The following is a 13,549-nucleotide window of genomic DNA, read 5'->3' as shown; positions in this document are numbered from 1 at the left end:
CTCACTCAGAACACCTGGGCTCTATCTAGACAAAGTAGCCCTTTGACTTGGTGTAATGAACACCACTGAGAAAATACCTGGCTATGGGCCAGTTTTCCATTAGTCTTAGACTGGCAGGACCCCTTGCTGCCTATAGATATCCCATTTTCTTTTGCCCATTTGCCTTAACAAGTCCCGTTCTTTCTTTCCCAGATTGCTATACAAATATAATATAATATAATATAGCCTTGTTCTTGTTCATTAATCCTCTGTGCTAAGCTTCAGCACTTTTGCTCCGTCTTTCAGAGCAAATGTACCTCCAGCATGAGCATGGAAGCAGCAGTCTCGCTTAGGACACCTTTGTCACCTGCCCAGGCTTCCTTTGGAGACCGAAGTTTGAGATCACCAACTCATTCACTTTCTTCTAGTGAAAGAAACAATATCTCATCAACTCTAAGCAAAAGCTATCCAGAAGTAGCTGAGAGTGGTGGGGAACCACAATTTGCCATAAATGGACCTTGCTCCATTAGGAAGAGGCTCTGCCTCTTCCAGTTATGTCAAACAAACTTAACCTGCCCTCTATCATCCTAAAGAAAGCTGGCAGCCCAACCCTTCAGGGTGTTTTGTATATATGTTAAAGGCTGTGGGTTCAGATGAGACTGGTCAGAAGTCAACACACTGGCCTTGAGGCGGTCTACTGTGGAAAGAAGAAAAAGATCAGTAAGTATCCACCACACCATACCCAGTTTCAACTTCTCAGTCTGGTAGAATCAAGCTATGGGCCAGTTTTCCTCTTGTCTTACACTGGCAGGACCCCCTGCTGCCTGTAGCTGCCTCCTTTTGTCTGGCCCATTTGCCTCAATGGGCCCTTTTCTTTCTTTCCTAGATTGATAAACACACACACACACACACACACACACATATATATACACACACACACATTATATGTGTGTGTATATGTATATACATATATACATCACACGTGTGTGTGTATATATATAGAGAGAGAGACAGAGAGAATGCCTTGCTTTTGTTCATTGATCCTCTCTGCTCACATATCTTTTCTCTTTTACTCAACTGTGGAAGAAGAATTGACTTCTTTCTGTAAGTGGTGCTGTGTTGAGGCAGATGTAACTTTTCAAAGTTCTATGGCTCAGCAAATAGGATGTGGCATAGCCACACTTTACAACTGCACAGGCCGACATCTTACATCTCTGTGTTTTGATGTAAGGGATAGCAGCCATGAGGAAGGGAAGCTCAAAGGAGGAAGGGATGGGTGACCCTCCCTTGCCTTTTCCCTCTGTGCCCCTCTTCCATCACTCTGATTTGGTTATAGGCCAGACCACCCCCGATGTGTGTTAGGGAAACGAAATTAACAAATTTGGTTGAAAATAATTAAATGTCTCATTTGTGTCTTTCTCTTTCATTTAGACTTAAGAAAATCATCTCCACATATTCACACCTAGACCAGAGAGGATGGGTATGGCATAGAGGCCCTTGTGTCTAGAAGAAAAAAAGGAAGAAAAAGCTCATGGCTCCTTTGTGATTATTGGAAATTTTAAGACTAGGATGTCACATATTATATAGAAGTGTTTTCATGCTCCATGAAAATTCAGAAAAGATCATTTTTTCAAGAAAATACCTAGATAAGGTCTATTTGGAAAAGTAATTGGTCTGGCTCTAGTATAAAACCCTAAAATAGCAAATTACAGTCCTTACCATTTTATCTGAATCTAGCTGGCTGTGGAGTCCTGCTGTGCCTCCAGTAGACTTAATTCCTGAAAATACAATCTTTCCTAAGATAATTCACTGTTCAGGAGAACGAGCTGAAGCTGGGGGAAAAAGAAAAATGTAAGCATTTCCCTTAGCTTAGACATATTATTTTACTAAATACTTATTCAGGGTTGATTCTACACTAGACATTGTGCTTGAGCCTAGTGACATATAGCTGAAAGGCATCTATTGCTCAAAGGAATTTACAATATAGTAGGAGTGATGGGTGAATATATCAAAAGTAAAATTGGAGGGGTTACTAGTAGGGATATGGGAGCAGTAGGAACAAGAAACTAAGAATATAATTTCTTCAGAAACTAACAGAACTAGACTAACAACAATGAACAAAAAAATAGTAAATCCTTCCCTATTGATAATTACTTTAAATATAAATAAATTTCTCAATCAAAAGACACAGAGTAGCTGGATGGATAAAAAGAATTACCCAACTATATTCTGTTTACAGGAAACTCACTTTAGATTTAAGGACATACATTGTTTGAAAGTGAATGAATGGAAAAAGATATTCCATGCAAATAGTAACCAGAAGTGAGTCAGGTGGCTACACTTATATTAGACAAAATAGACTTTAAGTCAAAAACTACCGTAAGAGACAGAGAAGGACATTATATAATGATACATGGTTAATTCATCAGGAAAATATAACAATTATAAATATATATGAACCAAACATAAGAACACCTAAATATATAAAGCAAACATTGGCAGGAGTAAAGAGAGAAATAGACACTTTATAATAATAATAGGAGACTTCAATTCCTAACTTTCTGTATGGATAGAACATGCAGACAGAAGATCAATTAGTAAAATCAAGACTTAAACAACACTGAAGACCAAATAGGCCTAACAGGCATATACAGAACATCTCACCCAATAGCAACAGAATACACATTATTCTCAAGCCCACATAAAATATTCTCGGGTATAGATCAATTATAATTTTATCTAGATCTGGCTGGCTATAGAGTCCTGCTATGTCTGCACTAGACTTAATTCCTGAAAATACAGTCTTTTCTAAGATAATTCACAGTTTAGGAGAGCCAGCTGAAGCTAAGGAAAATGATCAAATAACAAGATCATATCAAATATATTTTCTGAGCAAAGTGGAATGAAACTAGAAATTAACACCAGAAGGAAAACTGGAAAATTCACAAATATGTGGAAATTGAACATTGATGAGGAGAGTACACTTCCAAACTCATTTTATGAGGCCAACATTACCCTGACACCAATGCCAAAGACAGCACAACAAAAAACTCTTGGCCAATATCCCTGATGAACGTAGATACGAAAATCCTTAGCAAAATATTAGCGAATTGAATTTAACAGCACATTAAAATAATCAGGCACCATAATCAAGTGGGATTTATCCCTGAGATGCAAGGATGGATCAATATATGAAAATCAATTAATGTGATTTACTGCATTAACATAATAAAGGATAAAAATCATTTTATGTGGCTCTGAAACCCAATGGCAGCACAACTCAGCTTTTGGAAATTGGAATATGCAGAAAAGGCATTTGATGAAATTTGACACCCTTTCATAAGGAAAAATATCTCAACAAATTAGGTTACATGGAATGTATCTCAACACTGTAAAGGCCAATAGGAAAAAGCCATAGCTAACATACAGTCAACAGTGAAAAACTGAAAGCTTTTCCTCTAAAATTAAGAACAAGGCAAGGATTACTGCTCTTACTACTTCTATTTAACTTACTACTGGAAGTGCTGGCCAGAACAATTAAGCAAGTAAAATAAATAAAAGGCATCCAAATTAGAAAGAAAGATGTAAAATTGTCCATGTTTGCAGATGACATGATCGTACATATAGAGAATTCTAAAGAATCCATAAGAAACCTGAGAACTCAGCCTGGGCGTGGTAGCTCACGCCTGTAATTCCAGCACTTTGGAAGGCCGAGGTGGCCAGACCATGGGGTCAGGAGTTTGAGACGATCCTGGCCAACATGGTGAAACTCCATCTCTACTAAAAATACGAAAATTAGCTGGGTGTCGTGGCAGGCACCTGTAATCCCAGCTACTTGGGAGACTGAGGCAGGAGAATCGTTTGAACCCGGGAGGAGACAGAGGTTGCAGTGAGCTGAGATTGTGCCATTGCGCTCCAGCCTGGGAGACAGGGCGAGACTCTGTCTCAAAACAAAACAGGCTGGGCACGGCTTACACCTGTAATCCCAGCACTTTGGGAGGCCGAGGCAGGCGGATCACGAGGTCAAAAGATCGAGACCATCCTGGCCAACATGGTGAAACCCTGTCTCTACTAAAAGTACAAAAAAATTAGCTGGGCATGGTGGTGTGTGCCTGTAGTCCCAGCTACTTGGGAGGCTGAGGCAGGAGAATCGCTTTAACCTAGGAGGGGGAGGTTGCAGTGAGTGGAGATCGTGCCACTGCAGTCCAGCCTGGGCGACAGAGTGAGACTCCATCTCAAAAAAAAAAAAAAAAAAAAAAATACTGCTTGAAAAAGGCAGAATTCAAAAAATGAAAAGGTAAACCATAATAAGAAAAAATATTTGCAAAATATGTGTCTAACAAAGGACTGCTACAACTCAATAATAAAATATCAGTCCATTCAACAAAAAATTGGCAAACATTTAGCTATACTGACCAAGATAAAAGGAGAAAAGATTCAAATTACCAAAATCAGAAATGAAAGAGGAAACATTACTACCAACATTATAGAAATTAAAAGAACTATAAAGGAATACTATGAACAATTTTATACTTAGAAATTATATAATTTAGGTGAAATGAACAAATCCCTAGAATCATAGAAACTATGAAAGCTAACTTGAGAAGAAATAGGATAATCTAAATAGGCATACAACAAGTGAGGAGTAATTAATTCATAATCAAAAAACCACCCACAAAAAATTCCAGGTCCAGGCCAGGAGGAGTGGCTCACTCCTGTAATCCCAGCACTGTGGGAGGCCAAGCCATGCAGATCACTTGAGGTCAGGAGTTCAAGACCAACCTGGTCAGCATGATGAAACCCATCTCTACTAAAAATACAAAAAAAAAAAAAAAAAATTAGCCAGGTGTGGTGGTGCATGCCTGTAGTCCCAGCTACTCAGGAGGCTGAGGCAGGAGAATCACTTGAACCCAGGATGCGGAGGCTGCAGTGATCCAATATCACTCCACTGCACTGCACTCCAGCCTGGGCAACAGAGCAAGACTCCATCTAAAAAAAAAAAAAAAAAAAAAAAATTCCAGGTCCAGATGGATCTACTGCTGAATTTTGCTAAACATTTAACAAAGAATTAATACCAATTCTTTGTGAACTGTTCATTTTATGGACAGTTAGCTCATTTTATGAAGCCAGTATTACCTTGATACCAAAACAAGACAAAGACATCATAAGAAGAGTAAAGTACAGGCCAATATGATTCTTATGGATATGAGAATATGGATTCAAAACTCTCAACAGAATACTAGTAAACAAAGCCCAGCAATATGTAAAAAGAATGTATGCCAGCAATGCAAGGTTGGTTTAACACCCAAAAATAAACTATTGTAATACACAATATCAGTAGAACAAAAAACAAATCATATGGTCATTTCAACACATGCAGAAGAAGCATATGACAAAATTCAACATGTTTTCATAATAATAATTTTTTTAATTATTTTTATTTTTTAATATAGAGATGGAGTTTTGCCATGTTGCCCAGGCTGTTCTCAAACTGCTGAGCTCAAGCAATCTGCTGGCCTTGGCCTTCCAAAGTGCTAGGATTGCAGGTGTGAGCCACCATGCCTGGCCATAATAATAATTTTTTTAAAACTCAACAAAGTAGTATAAAAATGAACTTCCTCAACCTGATAAGAGCAAGTACAAAAAACCCACGGCAAACATCATAATGATTAAAGTTGGATGCTTTCCCTCTAAGTTTACAAACAAGATTATAGGCTGGGCATAGTGGCTCATGTCTGTAATCCTACCACTTTCAGAGGTTGAGGCAGGCAGATTGCTTGAGCCCAGGAGTTCAAGACCAGCCTAGGTAACATGGTGAAACCCTGTCTCTACAAAAATCACAAAAAAATTAGCCAGGCATGGTGGTGGGCACCTGTAGTCCCAACTACTTGGGAGGCTGAGGTGGGAGGATCACCTGAGCCCAGGAGGTCAAGGCTGTGGTAAGCTGTAATCATGCCACTGCATTCCAGCCTGGGTGACAAAGTGAGACTCTGTCTCAAAAAAACAAACAAACAAAACAAAACAAAAAAACAAGATTATAATGTCTACTCTCATCACTTTTATTTATTATTGTACTTGAGTCTCTAGCTAGGGAAATTTGCAGATTAGAGTTATTTTGTGGGGAATGTCCAAAAGAATCCAATGAAAAATCTATTAGAACTAATAAACTAGTTCAGCAGTATTATAAGATATAAATTGATATACAAAAATCAATTGTATTTCTATACACTTGCAATGAATCATCCAAAACCAAAATTAAGTAAACAACTTCATTTACAATAACATCATAAAGAGTAAAACATTTAGGAATAAATTTAACAAAAACATTTTCAACATATACTCTGAAAACTACAAAACATTGTTTAAAGAGAGTCAAAAATATCTACAGAATAGGAAAAAGAATGCACATTCACAAATAAGAAGGCTTGATATTGTTTAAGATGACAATATTCCCCAAACTGATCTACAGATTCAATGCAGTCTCTAGCAGAATCCCAGCTGGCCACTTTGTAGAAAGTGATAAGGTGATTGCAAAATTCTTATGGAATTGTAAGGAATCCTAAGTAGCCAAACATTTTGAAAAAGAAAAACAGCCAGGTGCGGTGGCTCACGCCTGTGATTCTAGGACTTTGGGAGGCCAAGGCGGGCAGATCACCTGAGGTAAGGAATTCGAGACCAGCCTGACCAACATGGTGAAATTCCGTCTCTACTAAAAACATAAAAACTAGGCCAGGTATGGTGGCTCATGCCTGTAATCCCAGCACTTTGGGAGGCCAAGGCGGGCAGATCGAGATCAAGAGATCAAGACCATCCTGGCCAACATGGTAAAACCCCGTCTCTATTAAAAATACAAAAATTAGGCAGGCGTGCTGGCACGTGCCTATAATCCCAGCTACTCGAGAGGATGAGGCAGGAGAATTGCCTGAACCAGGGAGTCAGATGTTGCAGTGAGCCGAGATCACGCCACTGCACGCCAGCCTGGTGACAGAGTGAGACTCCGTCTCAAAAAAAAAAAAAAAAGAAAGAAAAAAAAAAGAAGAAGAAGAAAGACAGAAAAAGAAAAACAAAGTAGGAGAACTCAAACTTATTGATTTCAAATCTTACTGCAATGGCAATGGGCCAAGCATGGTGGCTCATGCCTGTAATACCAGCACTTTGGGAGGCCAAGGTGGGAGCATTGCTTGAAGCTGGGAGGTCGAGGCTGCAGTAAGCCATGCTCCTATCACTGCACTCCAGCCTGGATGACACAGCAAGGCCCTGTCTCAAAAACAACAAAAACAAAACAAAAGAAAACAAGAGTTATTGCAATGCAATAGTAATCAAGACTGTGTGGTATTGGCACAAGGATAGACATATAGATCAATAAAATAGAATTGTCTACAATTGCATGAAATAAACCCATAAATCTTCTGTTCGATTTTTTAATTATTTCAATCATTTTGTTACATTTCTCTGATAAATTTCTGAATTGCTTTTCGGTATTATCTTGGAAATCACTGTGTTGCCTTAAAACTGCTGTTCTGAATTCCTGATCATAGAGTTTGCCTATTGTCATCTTGCTAGGGTTGGTCACTGGCTCCTTACTTTGTCCGTTTGGGGAGGTCATAGTTCCCTGTCTGCTGTTGTTTCTTATGGATCTACATCTATGTCTTTGCATTGAAGAATGTGTTAGTTATTCCAGCTTTCTCTGTCTGGTTTGTTTTTGTTTTTCTTATATATGTTTGCTTAGAGATTCTTTGCAGTTTATCTGTCGAGTATCTTCTTCACTAGGTCACTCTCTGCTTTATGGTGCTAGGTGGCACCTTAAGCCCAGGTGTGTCTTTGCTCTAGTGAACATTTTGAGCTTTGCCCATCCCGAATGAGGGAGGTCCCAAAGGGGCTACCCTGGCAGGGTGGGAAGGCTGACTAGGGGTTTCTGCCCAGGAGACCCTCTTATTTGAGTTCTGGGATATTGCTGGTGATTATCTTTGTGCTGGATATTTGTTTCTGTTTTCTGTGGTGAGAGTGAAGCCAGCTTGCTTCTACTCTACCATTTTGGACCTAGTACCAGTATAAAACCCATATATCTTTGGTCAACTGATTTTTTAATAAAGGTGCTGAGACCATTCAATGGGGGAAAAGTAATCTTTCAACAAATAGTGCTGGGGCAACTGGATAGTCACATGCAAAAGAATAAAGTTGGACCATTGCCTTGCACCATATACAAAAATTAACTCAAGGTGAATCGACTACATAAATTAAGAGTTAAAACTATAAAACTCTTAGAAGAAAACATATAGAAAAAGCTTCATGACATTGATTTTGGGAATGGTTTCTTAGATGTGACAGCAAATAACAAGCAAAAGATAAACTAGATAAATTTTTTGCTACATTAAAATGAATAACTTTTGTGCTTCAAAAGATAGCATCAAGAAATTGAAAGTAAACCCATAGGATTTTACTTTCCCATAGAATGGGGAAAAATATTTGCAAATCATATACTTGGTAAGAGTCTTATACTCATAATGTATAACTCTTACAACTCAATAATAAAAGATAAAAACCTATTTAAAAATAAGCAAAGGATACAAATAGACATTTCTCCAAAGAAGACATACAAATGGTCAATTTGCAAACAAAAAGATGGTTAGCAACACTAGTCATTAGAGAAATGCAAATCAAAACCACAATGATGTGCCATTTCATACCCACTAGGATGGCTAGAATCAAAAAGTCAGATAACAAAAAGTGTTGGCAAAAACCTGGGGAAGTTAGAACCTGGAACTTCGAACACTGTTGATGGGAATGTTGAATGGTGTAGCCACTTTGGAAAACGATCTATCAGTTTCTCAAACTATCAAAAAGAGTTACTGTATTACCCAGTAATTCTACTTCAAAGCATGTACCCAAGATAAATGAAAGCAACCCAAGCCCACACAAAAACTTGTATATGAGTGTTTGCAGCATTATTCATAATGGCTAAAAGGTAGAAACAATCCAAATGTCCAGGTGATTAATGGGTAAACGAAAGTAGTACATCCAGATAATAGAATGTTATTTGGTCATAAAAACACATATTATTTAGCCATAAAAACACCCATGCTACAACATGGATGAATCTTGAAAACATTATGCCAAGCGAAAAAAGCCAGACACAAAAGACCATATATCATACGGTTCATTTATATGAAATGTCCAGAACAGGGGATCCATAGAAACAGAAAGCAGATCAGTGGCTTCCAAGGGTTGAAGGATATAGGCTTGTAGCTGAAAAGTAGAGGGTTTTCTTGAGATGATAAAAGGTTCTAGAATGGACTCTAGTAATGGTTGTACGTATCTATAAATATACTACAAAACACTGAATTATACACTTTGAATGAGTAAGTTATATGGCTATGTGAACTATAGCTCAATAAAGTGTAAAAACAAAACAAAAATTACCAATATCATGAATAAAAACGGGGCATGAATGCAGATCTGAAAGATTATTAGAAGTACAAAAAGGAACTAAAAATATCTTTCCAAAAAGAAAACTGCAGGTCCAAATGATTTTAATGGTGAATTCTATCAAACATATAAGAAAGATGTTTTACCAGTATTAAACATACTCTTTCAGAGAATAAAGAAAGCAATTTTTCCTAACTCATTCTGTGTAACTGACATTACCCTAATATAAAAACCTAGCAAGAAAGGGATACAATAGATTAATAAACCTCATGAACATACACATAAAATTTTTTTTTTTTTCTTCTCGTTCTGTCACCCAGGCTGGAGTGCAGTGGCACAAGTGCTCACTGCAACCTCTGCCTGGGAGGTTCAAGCAATTCTCCTGTCTCAGTGTCCCGAGTAGCTGGAACTACAGGCATGCACCACCACTCCCGGTTAATTTTTGTATTTTTAGTAGAGACAGGGTTTCACCACGTTGGTCAGGCTGGTCTCAAACTCCTGACCTCAGGTGATCCACCCACCTCAGCCTCCCAAAATGCTGGGATTACAGGCATGAGCCACTGCGCCCGGCTGACATAAAATTCTTTCACAACATCTTTGGGAATTAAATTCAACCAAATAGAAAAGAATGACCTAGCACGACCAAGTAGGGTTTGTCCCAGATATGTAAGGTTGGTCTAACACTCAAAATTTAAAATGTAATTCACCACATTAAGAGAACAAATAAAAAGTCATATGATTATCTCAATAGCTTTGGACAAAGTAATTGAAAAAAATTCTAATTCTGGATATCCATCCCTTCTCAAATATATGATTTACAAGTATTTTTTCCAATTGCCTGGGTTGTCTTTTCACTCTGTTAGATAGTGTCTTTTGATGCACAAAACTTTTTAAGATGTATTTTTTTGTGGCCTGGCACATTTGTTTTTGTAGTTATGGCAAGAGTTCTGAGATTAATTTTAATACACCTTTGACTCCAGACACAATAGTTCACAAGCAATCATTACTTAATTTATAAAAACATCTTTTCTATGACAACTTGGGTTTCAAGTAATAGTTTTAGTTTTCTTTCCAACTTTTATTTTAGGTTTAGGGGAGTACATATGCAGATTTGTGACATGGGTTGAAAAAATGTAACACCTCTTTGAAAAAATTTCTCAGTATAGAAAGAATTGAAGGGAACAGCCTTTACATGATAAAGCACATCTATAAAAGCCTTAAGTTAATAGCACACTGAGCACTTTTCCCCCCCGCCCCGATCAGGAGTTGGAAAAGGTTATCTATTGTCTCCACTTGTATTAAACATTTTACGGGAGATCACAGTAACTGTAAAAGGTAAGAAAAATAAAATCATACAGATTAAAAAGAATATGCATAGAAAACATAATTGTATATGTAGAAAACACTACCTGATATACAAAGAAACTACAAGAGATAAGAAAGGAATTTACTGAGGTGCCATATAAAAAAGCAATTATTTTTGCTGTATCCTACTACATACCAATAGATAGATAGATAGACATAGATATATATGTGCATGTATATATACATATATATGAGTACATGCATACATATATGTATATATAAATGTCCATCTATATGTACACACACACATACACACAAAATGCATACCATGATAGTGGACTGGAAAAAGTTAAGTCATCCACTTAAGATGACATTTAAGAAAGGTAAGTCATCCATTTCAACCAGGACTCTGAAAGTTGTCTATGAAATTATTACCAGAGATATTGGTGTCCATGGGGCATAAGGCTTTTAAGCCAGGATAGATCCTGCACCCACTTGATGTCATCTCATGTCCTTGCCCCCAGGAGGAGATGCCACACACAACTGTGTAGGTAGCTGCAAAGCTCAGTAAGAAAAGAAATGCCCAGTTTTGCTGTGCTGACAATTGTTGGTCTCTGCAAACGTAGAAGGTAAGAAAGAGAAATAAAAGGCATGCAGGTGGAAACAGAAGTAAAACTGATTTTATTCATACATGATGCATGGAAAATATATGTAGAAAACCCAAAGGAATCTGCAAAAAAATCTATCAAAAATAAACAGTGAATTTAGCAAGATCCCAATAATATAAGGTGTGTGTGTATATATGTATGTGTGTATACAAGTACTATATATATACATATATATTTAATGCATTTTCTGTGTTCTACCAATGAACTATTTGAAAATAACATTTGCAAATCCCATAACATACTTAGGGATAAATTAGCAAAAGCCAAGTAAGACCTATACACAGAAAACTACAAAAGAGTAGCTGCAAACTTTCTCTGTAAAGGGCCGGGGAGTAAATAATATAGGTTTTATAGGTCACGTATGATCTCTGTCACATATTCTCTGGAATTTTCTGTTGTTTTTAAAGACCTTTTAAAGACGTTAACATCATTCTTAGCTAACTGGACTTACAAAAACAGGCTATGAGTGGGGCATGGTGGCTCACACTCGTAATCCCAGCACTTTGGGAGGCCAAAGCAGGCGGATCATTTGAGGTCAGGAGTTCGAGACCAGCCTGACCAACAAGGTGAAACCCATCTCTGCTTTATGCAAAAATTGGCCGGGCGTGGTGGTGGGCGCCTGTAATCTCAGCTACTCAGGAAGCTGAAGCAGGAGAATCGCTTGAACCCGGGGGTGGGTGGAGGTTGCAGTGAGCCAAGATCGTGCCACTGCACTCCAGCCTGGGTGACAGAGCGAGACTCCCTCTCAAAAATAAAACTAAAACAGACTATAGGCCACATTTGGCCCATGGGCTGAAATTTGCTGACCCTTGGTATAAAACATTGCTGAGAAAAAAATGTAAAAGTTTATAATATATAGAGATATATCCCATGAGATGGATTAGAAAAGTTAGTATTGCTAAGTTTTCCATTTTGGCCAAACTCTGAAATCTGTTTTGTGGAATTATTGCAGGAGATCCTGGTCTCTTGGGGCACAAGGATTTTAAGCCAGGTTGAATCTTGCATCTACTTGATGTGCCATCTCCTACGCTTGCTGAGACAGCTGTGTGGTTGGCTGCTGGGGTCCATTTGAAGAGAAAAGCCCTGTGGGATACGCTGACAAGTGGAACTCCCTGCCCTACATCGTCTGAGGAAACTGGAACCCAGCCAAAGAAGACCTTCCAGTAGGCAGTGCCTGTGATCACTGTAGGTGTGCATGGTGCTAAGTACCCTACAGGCTATAAAAAATAGTAATGCACGATGCACACATGATAAGGAGGCATCACAGTACAAGTGGTTAAATTCAGGAACTCTGGAATCCGAGAGTCTGGGTCAAATCCTGACAGGGCCACTACCACCTGTGTGAGCCAAGGAAGGTTCTGAAGTTTTACAAATGCTGTTTCACCAAATTTGCAAAATGAAGAGAACCTGCCTGCCAGGTAGAGATATTGTGGAAAGCAACATCCAGGAAGGTCTGAGCACCTGGTCCCCAAGTCAGAAACCTTCACAGCCCAGATGCGGATGCCCTAAGTTCATACCCTTCTAGGCGACCATAGAGAAGTCCCGCCTGGCTCCAGGACTCGGAAAAGCGCTAGAGAGCTTCCCGGAGGACGCAGCATCCTCCCATGCTACCTGCATAGAGAAGAGAGAAGGGAAACTGGGTCCTCTGTGGCGGCTGCCTGAAAGGAAGCAGCTGGGGGCTCTTGCTCCCTGCCTGTGCTGGTGTCTTCTCCCCACCTTAGCCCAGGCCGGCTGCAGCGGCGGGGCTGCCTGGGAGGAGTCAGGAGACAGCACCGCCCGGCCCCTCCCCAGGCACCTTCCCTGTGAGCCAGCTCCCTACCCTGGGAGGATCTGGGGAGTTCCCGCCTCTGGCTTTGGGCAAGGTCTGCCTCCAGAGTCCCCAGCGGCAAGAGCCGGCGCACCCACGCGCTCTGGTTGCCAAATCTCCCGCCTTCAGGCCAGGTGCCGAGCGAGCCTCCACAGTCCTGAACAATCTCCACTTAACGGCGGAGAGCCGCTGGGAGCCTAACGCCTGCAACCGAGTGAGCTCGAGTCCGGCTGGGGTCGGACCGTTGGACCTCCCCGTTGGCCCTTTGTTGTATTTCTTGGTGCCCTGAGCTCGCGCAAGCTTTCTCTGCCACGCGTTCCAACGGCCGCTCACCGGCATCGGGCTGAACAGGCTGCGCTTCGCC

The 13,549-nt window shown here is 39.6% G+C and overlaps 1 long non-coding RNA gene across 1 annotated transcript; it reads right to left on the bottom strand.

Moving 5' to 3' along the window:
- Positions 1-347: 347 nt before the first annotated feature.
- Positions 348-7,174, bottom strand: LOC105738345. Its single transcript, XR_001114131.2, has 3 exons — positions 7,084-7,174; positions 1,699-1,811; positions 348-676 (listed from the first exon to the last, which is right to left on the bottom strand). It is a non-coding gene; the product is annotated as an uncharacterized LOC105738345 (long non-coding RNA).
- Between the last annotated feature and the right edge of the window lie 6,375 nt (positions 7,175-13,549).

This window comes from Nomascus leucogenys, chromosome 10, assembly GCF_006542625.1.
Source record: "Nomascus leucogenys isolate Asia chromosome 10, Asia_NLE_v1, whole genome shotgun sequence".
Lineage (NCBI taxonomy): Eukaryota > Metazoa > Chordata > Mammalia > Primates > Hylobatidae > Nomascus > Nomascus leucogenys.
The sequence above is the reverse complement of the archived record's forward strand: the minus strand, read 5'-3'. Positions and strand labels throughout refer to the sequence as shown.